We start from the raw sequence: 23,248 nt of genomic DNA on the forward strand, positions 1-23,248 counted from the left end.
CGGGTCGGGGCGGGGCCGGTTGCCGGGTTACCGCTGTCATCCGCCCGCGCCGCCGCCGCGCTCGCTCCTTCTCCCGCCCGCCCTCCCCGCCCCCTCCCGGCGCCGCAGGAAGCGAGCGGATCCCGGGCGCTGCTGCCGCTGCTCCCCCAACCCCTGCCCGGCGCCCCCGGCCCGGCCCTGCCCCGCCGCCCAGCGCCCCGCGCCGCCGCTCCCCCCACATGCCGCAGAGCGGAGCGGCCGCGGCGCCGAGCCCCGCCGCCCGGCTGCCCCGCCGCGCCGCCCGGCTGGGGCCCTGACGGCCCCCGCCGCTGGAGCCGGGCCCGGCGGCGCCCGCAGTGCATGAGAGGGAGAGCGGGGCGGGGGCCGCGGCCCGAGCCACTCGCCTCCCGGCCGGCGGCGGCGCGGGGACCGGCCCGGGGGGCGCCGAGGGGCGGCGAGGCGGTGGCTCCATGTGAGAGGACGCGGCGGCGCACCTGAGCCGCCGGGACAGCCGCAAGCCGCGGGGGTCGCCCAGGGCCGCCCGTCCGCAGCCCGCCCGCCCGCCCGGGGCGGGAGGGGCGGGGGCCGGACCCGCCTGCCCCCTTGAAGTCGCCCGGCCCCCGGCGGCAGCCCCGGGGCCGGGGGCATCGGACCCCCTCCCGCCGGGGGAGGGGGGCTCCGCCTCGCCGCCGGCATCGCCTCGCCGGCGGGAAGGCGCGCGCGCCGCGAGCGGAGGGAGAGCCCAGCGGAGCCCGTCCCGAAAAGTGAGTGCGAGCGGGAGGAGCCGCCGGGGGAAGGGGTCGGGTGCCCCGGGGGCCGCCGGCGGAGCGGGCGGGGGGCGCGGCGCCGCCGCTTCCCATGCGGCTCACGTTGCCGGCCGCGCACGGTCTGGTGCCCAGCGGTCCCCGCGCCGCTCCCGCCCGGCCAGGAGACGAGGGGGAGGCGGGGGTGGGACTCCGCAGCGGCCCCCGGGGACTGCCGAGGTCTCCTCCGCAAGTTCTTTCGCCCGCTTTGTGCCCGCCGGGAGCGGCGGCCCCCGCGAACAAAGGCGGCGGGCGACGGGAGGGCTCGGACCCCTCCGTCCCGTCCCCGCCCGGAGAGTCGAGCGGAACTGCCGGGGCGGAAAGTTGTGCAAGGCTGGGAGCGGAGCGCACGGCCGCAGTGCTGTGAGCCCCGAGGGTTTCAAACATCTTCCCCGTTTTCCTTTTTTTATCTCTAAAGGGTTGAGTGCCTCCTAACAGACCCCGCGGCTGCCTCCTGCCCGCTCATTTACATAACACTTGGGTGGAAAATGCAGCTCTTCTTGTCGCGGAAAAACGTTATTAAGGAGTTGCTTTTTCACGTAAAGCATTTCTTTTTTTTTAGTGCGTTTTAAAAGCCAGAAGTAGTGCTGGCTCTTCCTGTTTATCGGAGAAGTTACTGCTTCACGAAGCTCTTGCTCTAACTCTAGACCTTACTCTGGGAGTAGGGAACGAAGGATCTCGTTTGGGAATGGGACTCGCTTTGCTTGGGTTTTGTTATGCTTTGCTTTTTAGCATTTCTGCCGCTTGCCCAATTTCCCTCTGAGCAAAAACTGTATCAAAACTTAGCATGTTTCAGTAGAGTATCTTAACTTGCTCTTGACTGAAGAAAACACCGCAGTAGTTAGTCGGAGAAGAAACATTTATGTCTGTCAGTGTTAAAACTGTACTATTCAGGTGTTAAAATTTATACAGCAATTTGTTACTTATGAAGAGGATGTACTAAAAAGTGAAGAGAGTAGGTTGAATGTCGTTTATTTGATGAGACATTGTTCAAATAAAGATCCAGAAATCGTAACTCTGTGTGAAAACTGTTGGCTGCCTGAGTCTTCTCTACATCTTACTGGAAGGAACCTAGAAAGATTTTGAAGGGCAAGGTTGTAGGATTCGTCTAGCTCTTCATTAAAAGAAGAGCATACAGCTTGTAAACATCCTCCAGGTCGGTTGCTAGGGGCCTGCTCTCCTGGGTTTTCTTTACCAGATGCAGTTGAAAGCAGAAGAAAATAGAACATATCAGAAACGTATATTGCTGGAGCTCTAAAATACATGTATGTGAACAGAAGGCCATACTACAGAATTCCAGCAATGGGTGCTTGCTCTGTGCTTCAGTTTGTGCTACACGTTTGAGAGTACTTAGTGTGTTTCCCAGCTGCATGCTTGTCTATTCCACTGAGAAAGAGACAACCTCTGATAACTCAGAGGAAAACCTAGACATCATTAGGAAGTTAAAGGTAGGAAGAGCACCTGATGATGCACAGTTTCTTTTTGAGACCAAGTATGCTGATGGGTAAGAAGATTAATTTTTTAAATCCTAAATATCTCCCTATCTTAAGCTCCCTATCATTGCTGCTGTTTAAAAAGTGGGTTAAAAGAAGTTGAGCTCTCCATTCAGTTCACTCCTAGCTTTTCTTGATCCCAGAACTAAGAGGTCAGGGAAAGAAGTTGCATTCTCTTCAGGCCATAGAGTTAAGGAGATGGTCAATTCTATGCTGTTTTTAATAACTACAAGAGCTAAAAGCGCTATGTCCTTTTTTCATGTGGTGATAACACTTGCTTTTCTGGTCCCAAACTTAAATCTACCTTTTCCCACTCATCATCATTTTGTTGTTAACGGCAGTGTGGTTCTGACTCTTGATGGCAATTATACATTCTTTTTCATATTCCTGGTTCATAAATATCTCAGAAGATACATCACTTCATATTTTTAAAATTATTCTTGTCAAAGTTTAAGTTTTTTCCTCTTTACTGCAGCTTAGACCTAATCATTGTAGTTCCTTTGTTCAAGCTGAGTAATTTACTAGTACAGCGGTGTTTGTTTGGAGATGTAAATATTTATCAGAAAGTGTATGATTTTTCACTTGTGTTAACTGTTAGAAAAGCTTTCATAGTAAGTAGCTTTTGGGTTTAGGAATAGAAATCCTTTTTATCTTTAGACTCTTAGACTGACAAATTAATTTCCCTTCATTACATACACATGTGGTACTTTGCAAAAGTTTTGTTAATTCAATGGAATTTGTTGTCTCTGAATCATTAAAAAAAAAAAACAAATGGTGTGTGATGATTTGTACCAGGCAATGTTATTAAACGGAGAGGAATGCTACTCCTCTGTCTCTTTAAAGTAAACTAAGTTCAGTATCTTTTGGTCAACACTTTTTAAATTCAGGTTTTATTTAATGAACGTGTTTCATCTTTTTGATCTTTTTCTGAAGAGCATATGCTTGTTAACTGACTTTATGTACATTATGTTTGAAATAAAAGTGACATAAAGACCCTATCTGCAGAGCGGCTTCAGCCTTCTCATATGCGGACTGTGTATATCAGGTAATTCTGGAAGGAGACGATGAAGATTACATGTAATTGCTCTTGAAAATGCCCTTCCATGACAAAGTATTGTACTTGAGTGAATTTGTGGAAACTGATGAATGGCTCCATACTGAAATGCTCTATGTACTATGGAATCATAGAATCATAGAATTAAGTGGGTTGGAAGAGACCTCCGAGATCATCAAGTCCAACGCTTGATGCAGCCCCACTGTGATTACTAGATCATGGCACTCAGTGCCACATCCAGCCTCATCTTAAAAACCTCCAGGGACGGTGAATCCACCTCCTCTCTGGGCAGGCCATTCCAATGCCTGATCACTCTCTCTGTAAAGAACTTCTTTCTAATATCCAACCTTCCCTGGCAGAGCTTAAGCCCATACCCTCTTGTCCCTCTTGTATTCACAGGATAGACAAAATCTGTTTACCAGAATCACTTCTGTGGACTTTATGATAGTCTGAAATAGTCTCTTATGACAGCAAAGGTAACAGCAAAGATTTTAAGTAATTGTCTGATGAAGACTTAACTTCCATGCTTACATGGTTTTAACTTACTGTCAACAAACTTCTTGGACTTGCTTTGTGGTGGTACAGCTGCTGGTTATTACACAGGCTCTTCTGGCTAAATCAAGCAGGCTCAGTTTAGCCCAGTATCCTGTGCCTCTCAGTGTTCAGCAGTGGACGTCTGTGAAAGACTGTAGGCAGTACTAGGTGCTTACAAGTCTCTGTCCCAGTACACCCTTCCGGTTGCTATCAGTGTATACTTTAGGGCTGTGTCATTTCTGTACATTTGGCAACCCTTAGTGGCTTCCTCTTGGGTGAACGTGTTTGGTGGCTTTGAGGGAAGAGTAGGCAATTCACTGCTTAGTGACTTGTTTTGAATATATGAGTTGTCAGTTGTCTTGGGTGCCTTCTAATTCCTGTGTGAGGAGAGAGGAAGATTACTTGATCCCTGTCCACTCCTCACCTGTTGCAGTTCTGTGTCCAATAGAAAAAGAAAGGTGCTGGTTGTCCATCTTTCACTGTATATAGATTAGTGGTGAAGTAATAATAATTTTTATTTCCCTTCTCTGATCAGCCAGAATCAATAAACATAATGACTTTATTAAGCTCTTATTTAAAGTACACATTGGCTTTCCTTTTTTGAAAACTTTGCATATGCAAAGCCTTTTTTGGTTGTAATGAATGTGAGAGTCATTGCAGCTCACTTGTGAAGGGACATTTCTTGGGCAGGAAGAGGGAAGGGGAGCAATTAATCTGTTGTGATGTTGTGAGTCCTGCCTAGTTCTTTCCCATAGTGGTTATGATCAGCTACTCCAGTGTTCGTCCTGTATCAATGCGTACATTGCAGTTGAGTGTTTTCTAATAGATCCTTGATGGGGTTTTTTTGTCAGTACCATGGATATAGTTTAGGTCTGTAAGCATTTCCTTTTGCATCCCGTATTCCCAGAATTTATTATTAAAGAAGCCTAAAACTTCCACATGTGAGGTTTTATTTTGTTTCCCTGCTCCTATATTTACTTTGAAATAGCAGATTTCTTTTCAGAGCTTCATGAAAAGAACTTAAATTTGGAGACATAATGCATGTGTATAATATAATTTAGTTTGTAAGGTCAAGTAATTCAAAAGTAAGGAATGTCAGAGTAAAAAGAAACTACTGCATTCAGTCTTGTTCATGCTCACCATAACAGAAAATACGTGTTCATCTCTTCAAGACTGCTTATCTTTGCAAAATAGACAGATCTGTGTTATTCAGCTCTCCAATATTTTGTTTTCTCAGTATTCTCTGAAACAACTGCAGTTATCTTTTCAAGAGTGAAACAATGCATTTCTTCTAAATTATCATGTCTTAACATACCACCAGGTGTCTCTTCCCATTTGCTGGGGCAATTGAAGATATTGCCATCAACTAGAGAATACAACACCCACAGCCTGTTGGTAAGAGGAGGTGTGGGATATATTGTCGAGAACTAGCTTGGTTAGGTCAGATAAGCTTTGCCTGTATCTTGAACCGAGACAGCTGGCTTTGCTTTGTGCTGGACAATGAGGAGTTTTGGTGTGTTCTGTTTTGCTGGCAACAGTTCTGTTGTGATGGTTTCAGCAGGTGCATGCTCACAGGTAGCATGCTTTTTTTCCCCATCCTAAATCCCTCCAACGTGATCAGTGGTGGCTGCTGCACTATGAACTAGTAGAATTTGTCTTGTTTTCTGAGCAACCACAAATAGGGCCATAAAATGGAGAAGCATGGGATGTTTCAATTAAATGTGCTATTTTTAGTTTTGGTTGTAATTTAGAGTTGTACCAATATGATTTCCTTTTAAGAATCTCAGAAAAGGTTGAGAGTGCCATTAGGATTTTGTAACCCAAATACCTTATTATGATACTGATTAACATTTTGATGTGCCTTAGATGTCATGTTTACAGGGGTCCTTGGGTTGTTGAGGGAAAGTAAAGTGTTTCTTGAAGTTGGTTGGTCTGTGTTTCTGAAGTCTGCTGAAGACTTTCTAAGCATAAGATCTCCCTCCTGACCAATGCAGGAGAGCTACGCTAAGGTGGAGCTGAGAGGTGTGCATGTGCTGTGGTGAGACCTGACCTTGTGGAGCTGGACCTGTGGAGAGTGGGACATTAGAGAAGGGTTGCAATAATTTCCGCTATACTCTTCATAAACCTAGATCAATGAGTCTTACCACTGCAGTATCCCAGATTGTAGCAATGGATTCATTCTTTTTTGTTCTCCCTCTTTACACGTGTCTCTCTTTGAAAATTAAAAACCTGAAATGATTCTGGGATAATCATTGTGCTCTTACCTGTGTTCCCTTCCCTGGTTCCTCAACCTTTTGGTCCAATGTCAGAGCTTGTTCTCCCTCTTCAGCATTTCTTCCTTAGAAGTGTTGCTCTGGACGGGTAGGAAACTGGGAGGAAACCTTTATGTCGTACAGGTTACCAGATTACTTGTTCCCTTGTGTGTTTCCTTACTGGGGTTATCAAAGAGCTTAAGGGTGGTGGTGGAGAGCTGATTGCACATGAAGTTTTGTTCGATTCTTTTGATGAAGTACTCCTGAATTTGGTCATGCAGTCAGAGTTACTCAGCTGTGGCTTTGTGTTCTTGTAGGCTGTGGCAATTGCTTTGAATTTCAGAAGGACAGGAACTGCAAACCCTGGGTGTGTGTTGTTGACAGTATCTGCTTTAACTCTGCCCTCTTGGACCGGTATAATGTCCTTACTGCACACATTGGCTCTGTGTTCTCACAGATGCTTGTGAATACTTTTGAAACACGTGTTTTTCAGGATAAAGTCTATCATGTTTTCTTAAAGTTGAAACTTTCTGTTTAGATCTACTGTAGCATGCAGGATCTGCCTATGCTCTTAGGGAGTTAGTTTGCTGTATTTCAAAACTGCATGTGAAAGGCTATTACTGCCTTTATGTAAAATATGTGATGGGCTTTGTAGGATAGAATGTGCGTCTGTATATATCTGCAGGAATGAAAATAGTGTTTTCAGAACTGAACAGGCTACTTCAGGACAATCTGGTTGTCTTACTAAATGACTGACAAGCCCAAAACACCATAAGCCAATGGGGAAGAAAAGGTTTCAAGCTTTTCCCCAACTTCCCTTTTTAGGAGGGTAAACTGCTCAGTGTGTTCCCTGGCAAGTGCAAGCCTTTTCAGCACTGTAGCATACTTCATGCTTGAGAAGTTGCTCACTAGCTATTGCAGTAGCTGCAAAATCTAGCCTTTCTTTGCTAGACCTGACAACAGTGGGTACATGCTTTTTTTGACTTCTCCATTGCCTAATAAGGCTGATTTTATAAAAGTATCTTCTTTAGTGTTCAGGGCCATAACCACTTCATAAGGGTGACCAAAACTTAAAACTATGGAGCCTCTCTGAAGAATGTTACTCATCCTTCGTGGCAAGTGTGGCGCTGTGTAGCTTGGCATGGTGTGGGATCTCTGTTGAAGACAGGATGTCTTCACCTTTGCTTCACCAAGTGCTGTGTCTTTGCTAAGCTGTGTCTCTTGTGGCCCTGAGCTTGGCCAGGTGGACAGTAAAACTGCAGTTTGCCAGGAGTGCTTACTTCTCTGACTATTTGTATTTCATAATTTGATTTTAATTTATGCAGTGGTGCTCAAAGGGAGAGATCTTCTAGCATAGTAGAAAAGGACCCTGAAACTGTGATCGTGGAGATACCCTTGTGTAAGTTATTTGTAACATTTGTTTCTGAATTCTGCTGTGGCAGTTTCGTCTGCTATTGCCAGAGCTGATGAGTATGTCTTCAATTCTGTGGCATTTCTGTGAGTGGGTGGATCACTGCAATGACAGGTAACATTTTTTTCTTTACTGCAGAGTACAATAGTGACAGTTCTTACAGATCCTGAGGGCATCTTCAACATCCTTTAAATCACTCTATGGCAAAGTTGCTATGTTTTGGTTGTGGGTTGTTTTGTTGGTTTTTTTTTTTTTTTCCTGACCAGGAAACTTTTGACACTTTCTTTTTCCACGTGGCTAGATAGTAGACCCTATTTGATATTTCAACAAGAATGAATTTTAAATAATGTTTGTTTGGGGCACTGTGTTTGGGAATTACTTTTCTCCTGATTTGCTTCTTGTTACAAGGGTTAAGGGGAAGTGAGACTGATTCAACCTGCTATGCTTCCCCCACTTGGTCCATGTTTAAACTTCTTTGTGTAGCCAAGATGGGACAGATGTGCACCCTTATGACAAGCCTCTGGTAGAAGGGGGCAGTTTTACTCCTCTGCTTTCATGATGTGTTAGTTGCGTTACCTGTGGTAGCAGGTGCATTTGAACTGTGCTCTCTGTGGTCCAGGTAAGAGCTAGACTTAGTCACTGCCTGACTCCCAGCTTGCTGGACTTTGTCTCGCTCTGCATTTGCTCCATGCTACGAGCTGTGCAATACATGGTCCTGAATGGCCACTTCATGTTCGTGAAACATGTCAAGAGTGGCATGCAGGCTTTGGTAGCCCCATAGTAACATGGTAGTAATTCTAACTATGTTTTGACATTATGTGTCTTCAGGGGAGTAATAAAAAGTGTGAAATAAGTTCTACTAAGAATATCTTAGGTGGGCTCTAATACACAAGTGGCTGACCTTCACGTTTTTCAAATTTGTAATACAGAAGTGTTTCTGTTAACAACCCTGATTATCTTCATAATGACAGTTTCTTGTGTTGTCCAGATGTTTAACTTAACTTTGAAACTTTTATATATCTGGAGTGCACTAAAACAAGAGTGGTTCTTAGACACGTCCTGCTGTAGCTAAACAACTTTGACATTCACTCTTACATTTGATTTGTTTCCGGACATACTGTTTTTTCATCTCATCTTCAAGGTCAGGTTGAATGGGGCTTTGAACAACCTGGTATAGAAGGTGTCCCTGCCCATGGCATAGGGGTTGGAATTATATGACCTTTAAGGTCCCATCTAACCGAAACCATTCTACGATTCTCTCATTTCAGTTTTTGTGCTGTATTCCCAGCTTTATAGCTTATTGCCATGGCAAATCTTGCAAATTGCTTTGTTGTTATTTGTGCTTTGAATGCTGTTATGCTTGACTATTTTGAAATCAAGTAATTCCTGATATGCCACAGAAAAGAAGTGGGCTGATACCGAAATAACTGAGGGTCACACTTCAGCTCAACCATTACTGACACTTGGCTGTGCCTGGTGGGAGCACTAGATAACACTCAGCGTGACTCAGGAGCTCAGGCAGGATTTTTGTTTGAGGGGTAGAGGTGGGTGGTGCCCTCCGTCATGGGGTGGATGTGTGGCTGTCTGGTTAGGGGAGCTGCGTGCTGTGGTTGCTGCCTGCCTATGTAGGAGGTATGTACAGTCATCCCGCTCAGCTTGTGGTTGTTTACACGGGCTGTGGGAACCTTTCAAAAGGGTGCTGGGAATGACTGGAAAAACAAAAGCTTGTTTAGTGGCACAAAAGAAATGTTAACGTTTTGGTCCTTCTCGTTCCTATTGTTTGTTTACACTGCAGTGTGGTAGGAACAGAATCGGTTGCATAGGTTAGGCATGACCTAGCAAAGATTAAAAAGGAGAAACTTATCATTGAAACAGTTTACCCTTCCTTCATAAAATAGTTTCAAACCTTGTCCACGTTGAGGGTGCATGAGATGTTATATTCTGTTGTCCTTTATGAGGTTGTCATTTCATATTGTATTTGACCTGCTTAGTTGATGAAAGGAATGATTCCAAACATCTTCTCCTACCCTGACGTCTTCCTGCACTAGCTATTGGTTTAATCTGGCTTTTTGGCAATTAATTTTGTGCTGTTGTTTTTTTACCATTTTAGTTCCCTGAATTTAGGGAGAAGGGAACTAAAAATCAAATTGAATTGGCTCAGTGTGACACGGGATGTGTGTTAGAGCTGGCACAGGGGATGCACAGCTGGCAGTGAATCCTTTGGGCATTGGCTGGCCATTAGATCAACTTAACTGTGCCCTGAAACCTCATGGTTGTGGTTTGATGATCTGCTGAAGCCAGCGTGGGGTATGTGCTGTAACTAAAAGGGTTGATCTTGTTCCGCCTGCCACTTGTCTTTTGTGGTTGTGCTCTCCACTTGTCAAATCCAGCTGGTTGTGAACCAACGTGAGTATTACTGCTGCCTGACTTGGTAGCCTTTTCAGTAAGGGGAGAGTGGTATAATAATAATGGCCAGTCTTCGCGAGCGAAGATCCGGGGAAGGTCTTTACACCTTCCAGCCTGCGCATTGGATTTTTTTTAGGTGAGACACAGTGTGCGCGGAACTGAGCCCACCCTTTAATCCTAAGGTTCATCTGCCGGGGCCAAGCGAGCTTGGACGGTGGCAGCGAGGTCCTTAGGACGTAGGTGGGTTGCCTTTTTAAGGGCTAACGAGCCCCACCTGCCCGGGAGGGGAGAGTGGTATTGCCCCTCTTAACAGCAAGATAAATTGAAGTAAGCTAAAAATGTCTACAGTCCTTATACTAAATGACAGAAATATTGTCGTATGTATTATACTCTAAACCATATGCATGACATAAAACACCTTCAGCTACTACTGCCAGTTCAGCCTTAAATTTGAGCATGCACTTGATCTTCAAAGGTTTTTCCCTAGAGTTCTCTTCATATCACAGTCATAAGTGTGCCAATCTGTACAAACTAATCCTTTTATTCAGTAGAGCTACATTTAACACAGTGATCAAAGCTGCAGAGCGCAGAAATATTAGTATTCAAATCTGTAAAACACAAGGGAAACAAATTGTTCCGTGAGCAGCAGAGCTAACAAAACCTAGTTTCCTGTGGATTTGTAGCCTCTGTCAGCTTCTGTATCCCACCACTGCAGTAACAGAGTCCTTGTTACTGTCCTATTATCTCTTGTGACCCCTGTTATCACAATGTATTTGAATCCTGCAGCCTGACTATTACACTACTCCCCGTATAACCTGCCACATTTTTATAGTTTTCTAGCTGGGCTAAAGGCAGCATATGCTGTGGTGGTTGCAGAGCTATGTGTATGTTTGCTGGCTGCTGCTGAAGTGTGGAAAAAAATCATATTCAAGAATACTATAGATTGTAGAGCTGAGAGTTTAAATTAACCCTTGTTCTATTCTCTCTGCTTATTGCCATCTCCAGAAAAGAAGTAGGATTTTACTATAGGGTAACATGTATCCTTCTGGTTTTCTTTTCAGAATCACTTTTTTGGAAAAATGCTTTGAGACACTGAAAAGTTCCACATATAAATCTTCAACTAACTCACAGTTATTCAAGTTCAGACTTAATTTTTGTTATAGCCTATGATGTTGTTTAATAAAACATACAATCCTTTTAAAAAGTATGTTAGGTTTGTAGTTTGTGTTTTTTCTTTTTTTTTTTTTTTAAACAAAATTTGAGGATCTGAGCAATTGTTGCATGGAAATGTATTGTTGTGTATACTTATGAATTTCATAGTAATGTCTTATGTTATTTGTGATGTTTTAACCCCATAATTTAGTTAAATAGATTCTTATTGTTATAAAGCTCCAGTTGAACTTAAAGTTCTTAGTGTTTATTTTTCCTTTACCTTTTCTGTTGTGTTACTCTGCATGTCTGTTGCAGTTAACATACCTGATCCTTCTGATGCTCTTTGGCATCTCTTTTAAGATGTCTGTTACCAATTTTCACCTTTTTTGGAACTGTTTTAGTTTAATTAGTATTTTAAAGCATTTTTTTACTGTGTGCCTGCTTAGGAGTGCTATATATTTACAAAGTGCCTATTTAAAATGCTGTTCAATTTTTGATGTACCAATTGTAATATTCTCCAAAGCATTCAGTATGCATCCTAACAATTTTTTCCTCAATATTATTCTTCTATGGACTATCCAGAGTGAACAAGTCTCTTTCTGAATTTGTTTTTAAAATCCATGAAGTTGGTGAGTAAAATATTCACCATGACATGTAATACGTTGTTGATTGTTCTTTTTGTCTGTCATGTATTTCTCATTTTACCTGGTTAGACTACGTGAGATTCTTAAGGTTCCTTCTCTTCTTTTGACCTTAATAGTTCTCAAGTGAATGACTTTTACCACTTTCTGCTTTTTGGACCATTGGGGAATATATGATGTAGTTCTAGTGCAGAACTGTGGCCTTCTGCTGTTAACTCTTCTGCACATTAACAGACCACTTAATGCTTTTTCTTTTGATGCTTTGTTGCTGGCATGTAAACCCAAATAATGTTTTCTCTGAACACCAATATTAATTTTACTTAATGGCCTTTTGAGACTTTGGGAGAGACTTTTTGAAAGTAATTTTTTCAGCAATTTCTCCTTAGTTCACTGTTGTTGTTATACAATTCTACTAGCCTAAAAAAGCATAGTTTCCTTTCCAGAAACCATGCTGTTTATGTTCTCTGATATCCACCTGCATGTGTTTTACAATAGTATTCTTTAAACAATTGTTTCAGTTAGCTTGCTGATGCAAGAAAGGCTTATTTGTTTGTAACATGCTAAATCATATTCATTGGCTCTTTGAAATGTAGGTAAGTACTGTGTTTTCTCACATTCTAATACTAGGAGTTTGTAGTAGTAGGTTAATATAATTTTTTATTATTTATAAATAACTTTTTTCCTCTTACTGCTTTGGAATCACTCAAGTCTGATTTCTGCTAATAAAATGAGAAAATGCAAAAGTACCATATTTTTTCCAACTGAGTTGTTAACAGTTTAGGTTTGTTAGCTCTGTTCAACTCTGTTGTTAACTTGGTTAACTCTGTTCAACTCCAGTGTGTAATGGAGTGATGGCAGCGAAGGAACTTTTGTGTTCAGGTAGTCTTTCCTACACTTATAATGTCGTGTAAGATCTTGAGGATCTTGAATTCAGATGGTAGAAACACTGTGAGATGTGCTGTGGAAAGGGAACAAACAAGCATATAGGTGTCTCCCTAATTAGTGAACAGGCTGATGTCTGTGACATGTTCTTCCATGGATGGTTTGGTTTTTTCTTTTTTTTAATCTGTTTTCAGAAAGGAAAACAACCTACAAACAAAATCCAGGGTCAGTAATTTAAGTTTTCTGAGGAGAAGAATGACAGCTGGAACTCTTTGGTAGTAGACCATTCTGTAACCCAGTAATAGCTTGTGCAGACGTAGTGTCTAGGAGGCGAAACCATGAAACTGCCGTACACATTTTAGTGAAGAATAACCAATAATGTTATTCCAGTAGAGATATAATCTTGTAACTAATAATTGGAATGAAAGGTCAAGCTCATTAAAACATTATAGTGTAATGTATTATATTAAACTGGCAGTTTTGGGAGAGTTATCCAAAAATTCAAATATTTGTCATGTATTTTAGTTGCTATGTTTTGTTTTAAATTGTGTTATTAAATAGTTTTAAATCAGAACAATTTGCTCACTGGATCACATTAGCACGTGTTCTTTCTCGCTTAGTATCCCATGTCTCATAGCTTAAAAGAGAAAATCATGTCCAGGAACCCAGAAATTCCCTAATTCTTCACATGACCCATCTGAAAAACATCAGTGAACATATTTGCATGGAGAACTTTGAGAACAAGATAAGTGTTAGATGCTTTTTGTTTTATGCTTACTCTCTGCCTACTTTCAGCTTATGGAATCTCTGAGCCAGAGATTGTTCCTGTTTATTCAGAAGCTCTTGAATCATTTCTCTTCTGAGAACTTGCACAATTTCTTCTCGAACCCTTGTAAATTTTTTGTCTCCATTGCATCCTTTTGCAACAAATTCCGGAGGTCTGCAAGATATTGCCTGAAGAGTCACTCATGTTTTGAAGGTGACTCCAGCTAGCTTCATTAGCTGCTGCCTGGTGTTTGTGTTGCAAGGGGCAGTGAACAGTCAGCTACTATGCTTTGCTTTTCATGTCGCTTGCCTCTGGCATATAGTCCCTTGAAATGGGGCTCTTTGTTCCAAAAGAGACCACTTTTCAGGTCCCAGTTCTATATTCGAGTAGTTTTTGCTGAAACAGCATGCATCTGTAAAACAACAGATTCTTCTTCACTATGCCATTTTTCTTGTAGAAATACAGAGATGCCATTTGGGCATCAGTACTTACTTGTGTTTCAGGATTGAAGTCAACCCTTGGAATGGCAAATGCAACTGAAGTTCAGGCTGCAGGGGGGGATGTTTGCTGAAGAATTGCTTGACCCAGTGGAAATGATGGGTGCTAAAGTAAGGATGATCTCATTTGTGTTCCCAGGAAATGGCAATTCCTGTATAGTTGTTCCTGTGGTCATCTTTTAATGTGGTTAGAACATCAGCTTAGTAACTCTGAAGTTTCAGTCTACTGATGATGTGGATCATGAAAAAATAATAAAGAAACACGAGGATCTATCTGAAATGATAAATAGCAAGTTTCCCATGTTAGCATTACAACTATTGCAACCAGGAAGAGCAAACAAAAGTTCAGCTCTTGTAATTGAAGATGTCTTTTCATCTGCTGTGTTAATAGTGCATGGTCAACTTCCATTTTTTAATTATCGTCCTATGTGAGAACTTCTGTGAAGAAAAGTAAATTTAGTTCTTATTTGTTTTCTTTATGCCTCTAAAACCTTTATTTAACTGGGTGATTTGTAGAAGATCTATAATAATAGATTCTGTGTAGGGATATGAATCTATAAGAGTAGATTATAGCATCTATTTCTTATACACTTATAAAAATTGTCTAAGAAATAGATTCTACAAGCTACATCTTGAGGTCTTAGTAAGGTGTTAAAGGCACGTAACTTAGAGTGTTTGTTTAAAATATTAGTTATTTAAATTATTTAAGTTATTATTTAAATAACAGTCATAGGCTTTAAAAATTTTTTAAAGATTTATTTTATTGTCAAATTGATTGCTATCATGGAGGAAAATTCCAAAGATACTTGTGATGTGTTTTAACTCAGTGGTTAATTTTCTGTTGCCACTAGTGGCAACATTATATTAGTTATTGTGGAGTACAGCTGAAGATAAATGAAATCCAGGTCTGATCCTGCTGTTACTGGAGTAACATACTTAGATTTGGTCATAAGAATACCTGTAAAAAGCAAAATATCTGCATAATGTTTGCTACATTGCTAGCCACATGTGTAAATTTGTCAAACTTTTTAGTGAATGTGCTTTTGTTGCCTCAGAAAAGAACTTATTACCATCAGTTTTCCACTGATAATACAATCTAAAAAGTACCATGAACTTCTCATTAGTCTAAACCTTTATTTATTTACTTTGAAGAACAAGAAGTTAATCTCTAAAGAGCAGGATTTTTCAAGTATGCTTAAGTCATTTAGGAACATAAATACCATTGACTTTGTACTCTGAGAGGAGTAGAATTGAACTGAAGCAGAGGATTAATTTTGGAAGGTAAGCAAACTGAAAAGGGCAGTTGATCACAAATATCAGGCAGTGTATTGTGTTATGGAGGCCTTATTCTTGTATGACTCTTCTTAAGCCTAAATGAATATTTGACTGTCAAATTGTTGAAAGACCTGGTCAGGTATCAGCAGGGAAAATTAGCAAAGTGTGACATCAGAGCTTAATTAGGAAAGCATTATGTTTCCACTTATTTCAGTTTGCTGTTTGGAAGTAACATATATTCTCTCTGAAGGAGGATGTAGAAAAAGCATTGTGTAACTCTCTTTAGAATTAGTGTCTTTGCAATAGTTATTGTACTGCTGTTTTCTTTGCCAGCATATGTCAGTGGTGCAATAGTAGGCAAAAGACTCCAAAGTCCAAGAAAAGCTTTAAGTGAAAACCTTAGAAGATGGTAAAAACTTTACAATTCAGTAAGATTACCTGCCTGTTTTTGCTGTGAAGTTTAATGGTAGTGTGTTTTCCTCCTGACTACTCGTTGATTAACTATTTGTCTGGCAGTAGCTAGGAAGTCTGCAAAACTTGTTGTAAGACTCGTTTCAGCTATCAGTTGTTTTTTTTGTGCCTTATCAAGCTGCTTGACAACAGTTTAGTTGAATAGTTTCACATGCTATTGAAAGTGTTATTGTTAGAATAAGCACTTAATTCCAGAAGGAGGATATAATCTCATGGCTTGATAGTGAGAGTCACAGTGTAGAGGGAGGTATGCTATCACTATCCTAAATAGCAGACTTGTTTATTTTAGAAATACAGATTATTTTTCGGAACAGCAAAGGACAGAACGTTAGCTGATTGTAAATATCTGAGTGGGGACAAATATCTTACCATTCATTCTTTTACAAGAACTTTAACTGAGAATTCAAATCCAGTGTAACAAATGGGAATCTTGTCCCAGAGAAGTTGCAGTAGCAAGGATGAAACTTGCTTATTTATTTTTGCTTGGGTCATTGTGCGTACAAAAAAGAAAAAGAAGCATATGAGAACTGACAGCAGAAGAATGATTTCAGATTGCTTCTACATTGGTTTGCCACTAGGACAAGAGGTATTTCACTGTTAAATATGAGTAATAGACTCTATACACTTTTTCGCCTCAGATAATGTTTTTATTTATTGTCTATGTCAACATATTATGCAACTTCAATACTTGTATGTTACTGCTGGTAAAATCGTCTTTCACAAATACAGTAGTTTAGAGGAAATACCTACCTGGCTTTTATTTTTTTCCTTTTTGGTTGCCCAGTGTTCAATCAGAGAATAATGAAGCTGACCTGTTACCAAAGCAAGTCTAGTAAAGGTGAGTAAGGGAGGTAACTTAATTTTAATTCCTTCAAGGATTGCTCATACTGTGTTGCTAAAATTATTAAGGCAAAAATACTGATGTTGCTTGGAGGAAGAGTCATGTTAAAGCTGGTTACTTAGAACAGTTACAACACCCGCCCTACACAGCAACACCGAGCACTGGGAATCAGGTTCTGTTTAATTGAAAGCAGTGGAAGTGAGTGCTTACAGCATCTTGATCTTTGCTCACTACACCTCATTTCTTTTGTCAAATCTCAATGAATCTTTGGGTCCAAATTGAGTGCATCCATTGAGTGATTTTGTTGTTATTGTACAAGATTGTGCTGGTCTCATTATTATAGGTTGTCAGTGTTGCGCAGGAAGCTTTGCATAAGTCATCAATAAGATAAATTTGAGCTTTTGTCAGGGGGATTCCTTCACCAAGAGCCCTAAACTTTCGTCTTGATGAATAGGCATGAAAGTTTGCACTGTACTTGCTGTGTTTTAAAAAGTCAATGCTAAGGGTTTTTTATTATCAGTTTAAGGAAGTGGAGAAGTTAACAGATTTTAGAACTTTTGAGTTGGTGATTTTTAAGAAACCATAGTTAAATGCATTCTATGAGGTTTCTGATGTTTCATAGACTAACAAAAGGTTGCTTTATTACTAGCTTTAATGAACAAATCGCTTTATTGGCTTAGACATACTGGTTGCTTTGTCGGTCCAAACAGCTATGGGTTCTTGTTTCAATTCACCATTGTGCTAGAGTAGAGAAGTGATAGCCATTGACCTTCTGTTAAAGCACAATAAAAAGTTTTTTGTGAAGAAGGAGAGCGTGCGGGGAAAAGAGCAATGCAGTACTGTGTCTTGAGTTCAGCAATATAAGAATCAAGAGACCATGTACCTCTCCTGCTGCTTTTCTTGCTAGGTGGCTCAGTACAGTGAACCACCTGAAACAAGAAAAGGCAGCACTGACTTTCTCAAGGCTGTTTTTCGTGGAACCTGTGTGTAAAGAAAGAAGGTATTTATACTGTGACTGTAAGGAAGCATATTAAGTAGGTACTCATTTAGTTCTGAATGAAAATTGTATTAGTCTTCAAAAAATTTTTTTTTACTATTGACTGTCTGACTTGTTTTATTAAGTGATTAACACACATGACTTAACCAAAGCCTTTGGTTGAATTAAGTGACCTTATTTTATTTCTTGAATTACTTCCTAAGAATTTAGTTAAATGAGCAAATAGTTTGGGTTTTTTCCCCCCGTCTAGCTATCTGCTTAAGATACAGAAGACATTTCTTAGATTCTCTAGACTTTTTCTAGTGATAATAATTATTTCTCAAAGTTGATGTCTGTGTAATGGAAGGATTCTAAATCAGGAGGGATGATGTTGCAGTCTACTAGCTCATTTTTGGAGTTATCGGCTTGTTTAAAAAACTTTTTATTTTGCTCATAAAAGGTGAGCATCTTCCTGTAACGAGAACAATAATGTTGCAGTTTAAGTGGGGAATTCAGATAGATTTGTCAAATGTATTTATACGACATGACATAACATGTGAAGTTATCGTGATTGAAAGGATTAGGGACTTTCTTTTTAATGAGAGCAATTTATCCTTCTCTGCAAGTATTTTTTATTTATTTTTTAAAGGATGGGGCAGTATAGAGCAGTGTGGATGTTCTGTAGCTGGCTGGTTTCTGGTTTGCAGATTTGCACTTGTCATTTGGTGGGAGCAGCTGCTGGAATATATTTTACACTTGAGTTTGACTTTGGTTGTAGGGATTGTGTTGTATGCTTGATGGTTATGGTTGCTGGGCCTAGTTTATAGTGGTAACTCTATTTATATTACAATAAAGTGTTTGAATTACTGTTTTTCTCATGGAGCAGTTTTGTATCCTGGTGCGCTCCTAATTCCTCAGGAAAAGCAAGTTTTCCCTGCAATAATTTGTCAGGAAAAACTATGACAAGCAGTGAAGCTGTCCTTGTATAAATTTGTCTAGATTCTGTTTTTTAGACAGTTGTTCACTATAAACCTCTGTTTGAGATTAGGAATGAAATTGGGTGAGTTGGCATAAGAACACATTGAGGAATAGCAGCACACTGAGTATGTGTTCAGATTGTGCATTGCTGAGTCTGTTTGGAGGGGAGCTGAGTTGCCATCATGCTCTGGTTAATGGCTATAGCTCAACAGTGAAGGAAGTACCTTTCGACTTTTTTTTATTTTTTTTTTTTCTGAAACCTATAGCATCAAAATGTCATTAATGTAAAATTTGCATGGAGGAAACTTAGAGGAGAAAAAAGCACATTTTTTCATTTCCCCTTCCCATGAGGAGATGGGTGGGATATTTGCTTGGCACTGTATGCGGTGTCCTCTTCCTGATCTCTTTTGGTTCCTGCCTTCCCTGCTTTTCCTCTTTCTCTCTGTGGTCATCTAGAATGTTCTAGGAGGTTTGTTTTGCTTTCCAGTGCATTCTTGGTACTATCTCCCTATCTTCTGGTTGCATTTTTTTCCCTCTGATCCCTGGCATGTCCAGTTCTACCCTTCCACCCTTGTTTTACATTTTGTTGTTTCGATGGTTTTATACTTCTTTAAAATATTTGGTTTTCCTTTTTGAGTCTAAAAATTACTTGAGTCAACCCTGATTTTTAAAGGAGCTGCCTCTTCCAGAGGTCATGTTACCACCCCATTCTGTCAGATACTCTTAAGATGTTCCTCAGAAATTCTGTACTTGCTGATGAGTCTGTTCCTCTGTTTCCTAATGTGCAAATTTCAAAGGTGACTTATGTCCTCAGAATTGCTTAGAACCAGTCAAAGTATCTGAAGTTTTTGACAGTACAACGATTACTATAAAAATACTGTAAAAGTAGCCAACATGGCAGCAGCTGACTACATGCAATTCAACAAACGTGTAAATTCTTTATGTCCAAAGTATCCTTATGGGTGATGGAACTGAAGAGGTTGTGTGGGTTTAAATAATACTTTTTATACTACTACAGCCCACTGTTGGGAAACTGGTTTTGTAGTTGTGTTGATACTATAATAACTGCACACCCATCTGTAACTTGAGTTTGTGATGGCAACTGCCAGCTGTACATATAAAAGGAAACTGGCAGTTCTGGTGCAGTTTTCACTGGAAAGATAGATTAAGTAAAGGTAAAGCAAAAAAAAAAACAAATTACAGAATTTTAGCTAGCTAGAGCTGCGCTGCAGTTAGCTTTTTCGTTATGTGTTTCTTCATCAATATCAACTTCCTAAATATCCATCTCAATATCAGCTGGCGGCCCAGAAACTGTATGTGTTGAAGAAAGAAGACACAACCAACATCTGCTTTTTTGTTTTAAAATGAGCAACCATCTGCAACATACAATTAAATGTGTACTGTTTAGCCTTTAGGTATCACTGCATCTGTAATAAGGAGAGTGCAATTGACATTCATCTTTCAAAATATCTACCTCAGAACACTACTCCTCTAGAGAAATAGTAAAATTTTTGAATATCAAGCATGAACTGTCTGCAGTACAACATGAAAAATCCCTATAGTGTCTTGGAATCTGTATAGGAAATGATTAAACTTTACGAGTTATAGTGGAAGAAATTTTTCCAACACTTTTCCTTAGCTTTCTAATAATCCCCCAACATCAGACTCATGATCAGAGTCAAACTTTTTAGGTGAATTTTCATCACACAGTACCAGGCCTTGCAGAGCAACAAATGGAACGCTTGCCAATGAGTCTTCACCATCCTATGGTAAATGTTTGCTCTCCTTCCCACTAAAATCAACAAAATATTTGGGTCTTACATGTTCATGCACCAGAATGTAATGTACTCAATACAGTTCACCCAATGTTGTTATGGGAGTAAAGGGAGGGAAAGCAAATAACTGCTAAGCACCCAAGTGAACACACATCTAAAATGAGAAAAGACCTAACCACTCTATTCTTTTAGGTAAGCAAGGTATTAAGAAGAACTGGGTGGTTGGAGTTTAATCAACATGGGCCTAAAGGAACCTTGAGAAGACAAATCTGTGTCTTTAAGTGTGGGATTATGCAACCTGTCATGGCCTCAGGAGAGGGAATGGCATAAATTTTCCCCACTCCTTTAAATCTTCAGTATATCATGTATAAATAGTAATTGTCTATTCTGCCCTCCTCGAATGGCAAAGGCCTTTTAACTTTTACCATCTTCCTAGAAAAATCTCTCTTCATTCCACAAGATTTCAGCTTTCTCATATTAATTAACGTAACCCAGATGAAATTAGAGCTCGTATTTTAAGTGTTTGTATTTGTTTCAGGGAATCACAGTCTGTGATGCTAGTGTAAGAATAGAGTTTTATTTCTTTGTAGAAAAGAAGCAGCATTAGTAGTTCACCATTCTGCACTGAAATGGCAGTTTGTAATTTATATAATTAGTTAATGTGTTCTTTAACATATGTATAACTATTAATTGTTTAGTGGGAGCAGTGGCTTAAAATGAGTTACTGTTAGTTTTACTAGACATTAGATGCTTTAAGGAAAACGGAGGTTTGTATTAATTAAGTGCTTGTGGGACTGTTTAGGCAGGTGCTAAATTGCTGTCCTGTTGATGATGTTCAAAACATATCTTGAAATATAACTTTTGTTCTCCTGGAGTGCATGCAATATCCAAGACAGAGTGACAAACTCCAAATGAGTGTTACTCTGCTTAATGGTATACATCTTACGTTCTTTCACTCTCATGGAAACAGCTTACTGCTATAGTTGCTGCATTAATCCATAATCCAATAGAGGGGATTTATTTGAGGGGTTGAAGGCAGAGAGAGGAAAAATCTGTCTCTACGGTGCCCTATGGGCAATAGTTATGCTAAAAATAAGATGGGACTCTTGAGCGGCTCCGTGTTTGCCTTTCTCAGAGTGTGACACACAGACATTAAAGTTTCACAGTACTCTGAAGAAACTTTATCAAAATGGCTCTGAGAGAAGACTTACCTCTCTTCTTTTGAATATAAGTCTTGCCTTACCTGAATCTGTAAGGTAGACCATTCATTTATAATTTTTTTGAAAATGTTGCTTGATTCCCGGGTCTGAAATGAATTGCACAAAACAGCTAAGAAGACATCCTGATTTTTAATGCTTGAAAGTTTTTCATGTCAGAATCATCATTTAATGAACTAGTGGTTTAGTCTGATTTCCATTGTACATTTTAGATAAGAATAATGGTACTGAGCTCTTAGGGGTGGATATAAAAGCCTGGAAATCATTTGGTGCTCAGATAGACACATCTTCTTCTGGGTCAGAATAATTGGAAAGAAGTTTGGAAGTTATGAACAGGATTAAGCACGTGTATATGAACTAGAAAGATAAATTTTGGTTTTGGTACCTGCTGACATGTGATACAATCAAAACCTTGAGCAGTCTACAAAATGCTTGAGCCTTGTGGGCTGCAGATATCCTCAGAGAGTAATCCACAAAATATTGGCTGCCTGGGATTGGCAAAAAACCCTGTCACTGAGCTGCAAAAACTGTCACGAGCGTCCAGGAGATCTTTAAGCAAGGTGAGAAGAGGCAAAAAATGACTCTAGCAAGCTTGTCTCAGTTGACTTCATGTTCTAGGCAGCTGTCAAGGCAAGGGGAGCTTGGCACATCCCTTTGGGTCAGATACAGCAGTAACTAGCAGGCAGATTGGTGTTCTGGATTCCAGCTCCTCATTCCTCTCAGCTGGCAGGGAACTGGTTGCTTCTAAAAATAGTATATTTTACAGATGCTCCTGTTACCACTGCATGAAGGAATTGGATCCTTCTGCTTTGTGTGGGTTGAATTACATTCCCTGAACATGAGCTGAAGCAGAGCTACAGGAACCCCGTCTTGGTGGACATTGGTGTCTGGAGCACCTGAATCTGCTTTCTGGTGCTTGTCAGGTTTATATATTGTTTCTTCAAAGTGTAGGTTTTGTTGCTCTTTGAATACCATCATGGTCTTTTGAACAGCAGCTAGGCAGGGAGGTCTAGCATGCAGTATGCCATTAGACAGTATTGACTTTTTTCCTTTTAAAGTTTGGGAATGGGTATAAAGGACATCCAGATTTTTGGAAGGAAATATTCTTCAGATTAGACTGTTAAAGTAGACTTCTTTTAGCAAAGACAGTCTCCTTTTTTAACAAGATTGGTCAACTTAAAGCCAGTTTCATTTTTATGCTTTCTGTGCTTCACTATTGAAGTGATGCTTACTGGGGGAGAGTACTGTATCCCATTTAAGTTTTAATTCTTTTCTGTTTGTTCATTCTGACTGCTGCTATTTTATAAAGTCAGACAGAATGTTTTGTTAGCAAACAAATGGGAAGTATAAAGCAAACAGCCCTTCCTTCTCTAATAAATGCTTCCATTATTCTTTCTTACTAGTTAGATAAAATTTTATGTCATGGGCCAAACTTGATTTGATAGCCAAGCTGAAAATGATAATAAGGTCTTGGTTGTGAGGAATAAAGTTACTGATAAAACCCTTATTTTGAAAGGTGCCATCTCTAGAGTCTTTTGTTGTTTCTTATTTTGAACTTACTTTGTTAATTCTTATACTGCCTTTTCTTTTTCTTCCTTTTTTTATTTTTGTTTTTTTTGGTGAGATTGGACTTTAATACTATACTGGTAATATCATACCTCGAACTGTTGGAAATTGTTGGCATGGATTATAAAAAATAGATTTGTAACCAGTTAGGATAGGATATGCAATATTTTCCTATTTAAATACTAGTGTCGTGAAAATATTCACTTGGCCACAGAACTGGAAGATCTTGCAGGATGATTTAACAGTGCTGCATGTGAATCTGGATGCAGACACAGATTT

At 40.2% G+C, this 23,248-nt stretch overlaps 1 protein-coding gene across 1 annotated transcript in view; it reads left to right on the plus strand.

Moving 5' to 3' along the window:
- The first annotated feature begins 586 nt into the window (after window positions 1–586).
- Window positions 587–23,248, plus strand: part of FBXW7 (F-box and WD repeat domain containing 7) — a 182,070-nt gene continuing 159,408 nt past the window's right edge. The window contains exon 1 of the mRNA XM_050338044.1: window positions 587–743. The gene's annotated coding sequence lies outside the window, so the exon portion shown is untranslated. The remainder of the gene's footprint in view (window positions 744–23,248) is intronic.

The sequence above is a fragment of the Myiozetetes cayanensis genome, unplaced genomic scaffold, assembly GCF_022539395.1.
Source record: "Myiozetetes cayanensis isolate MyiCay16 unplaced genomic scaffold, myiCay2020 scf7, whole genome shotgun sequence".
In the NCBI taxonomy this organism is placed as follows: Eukaryota; Metazoa; Chordata; class Aves; order Passeriformes; family Tyrannidae; genus Myiozetetes; species Myiozetetes cayanensis.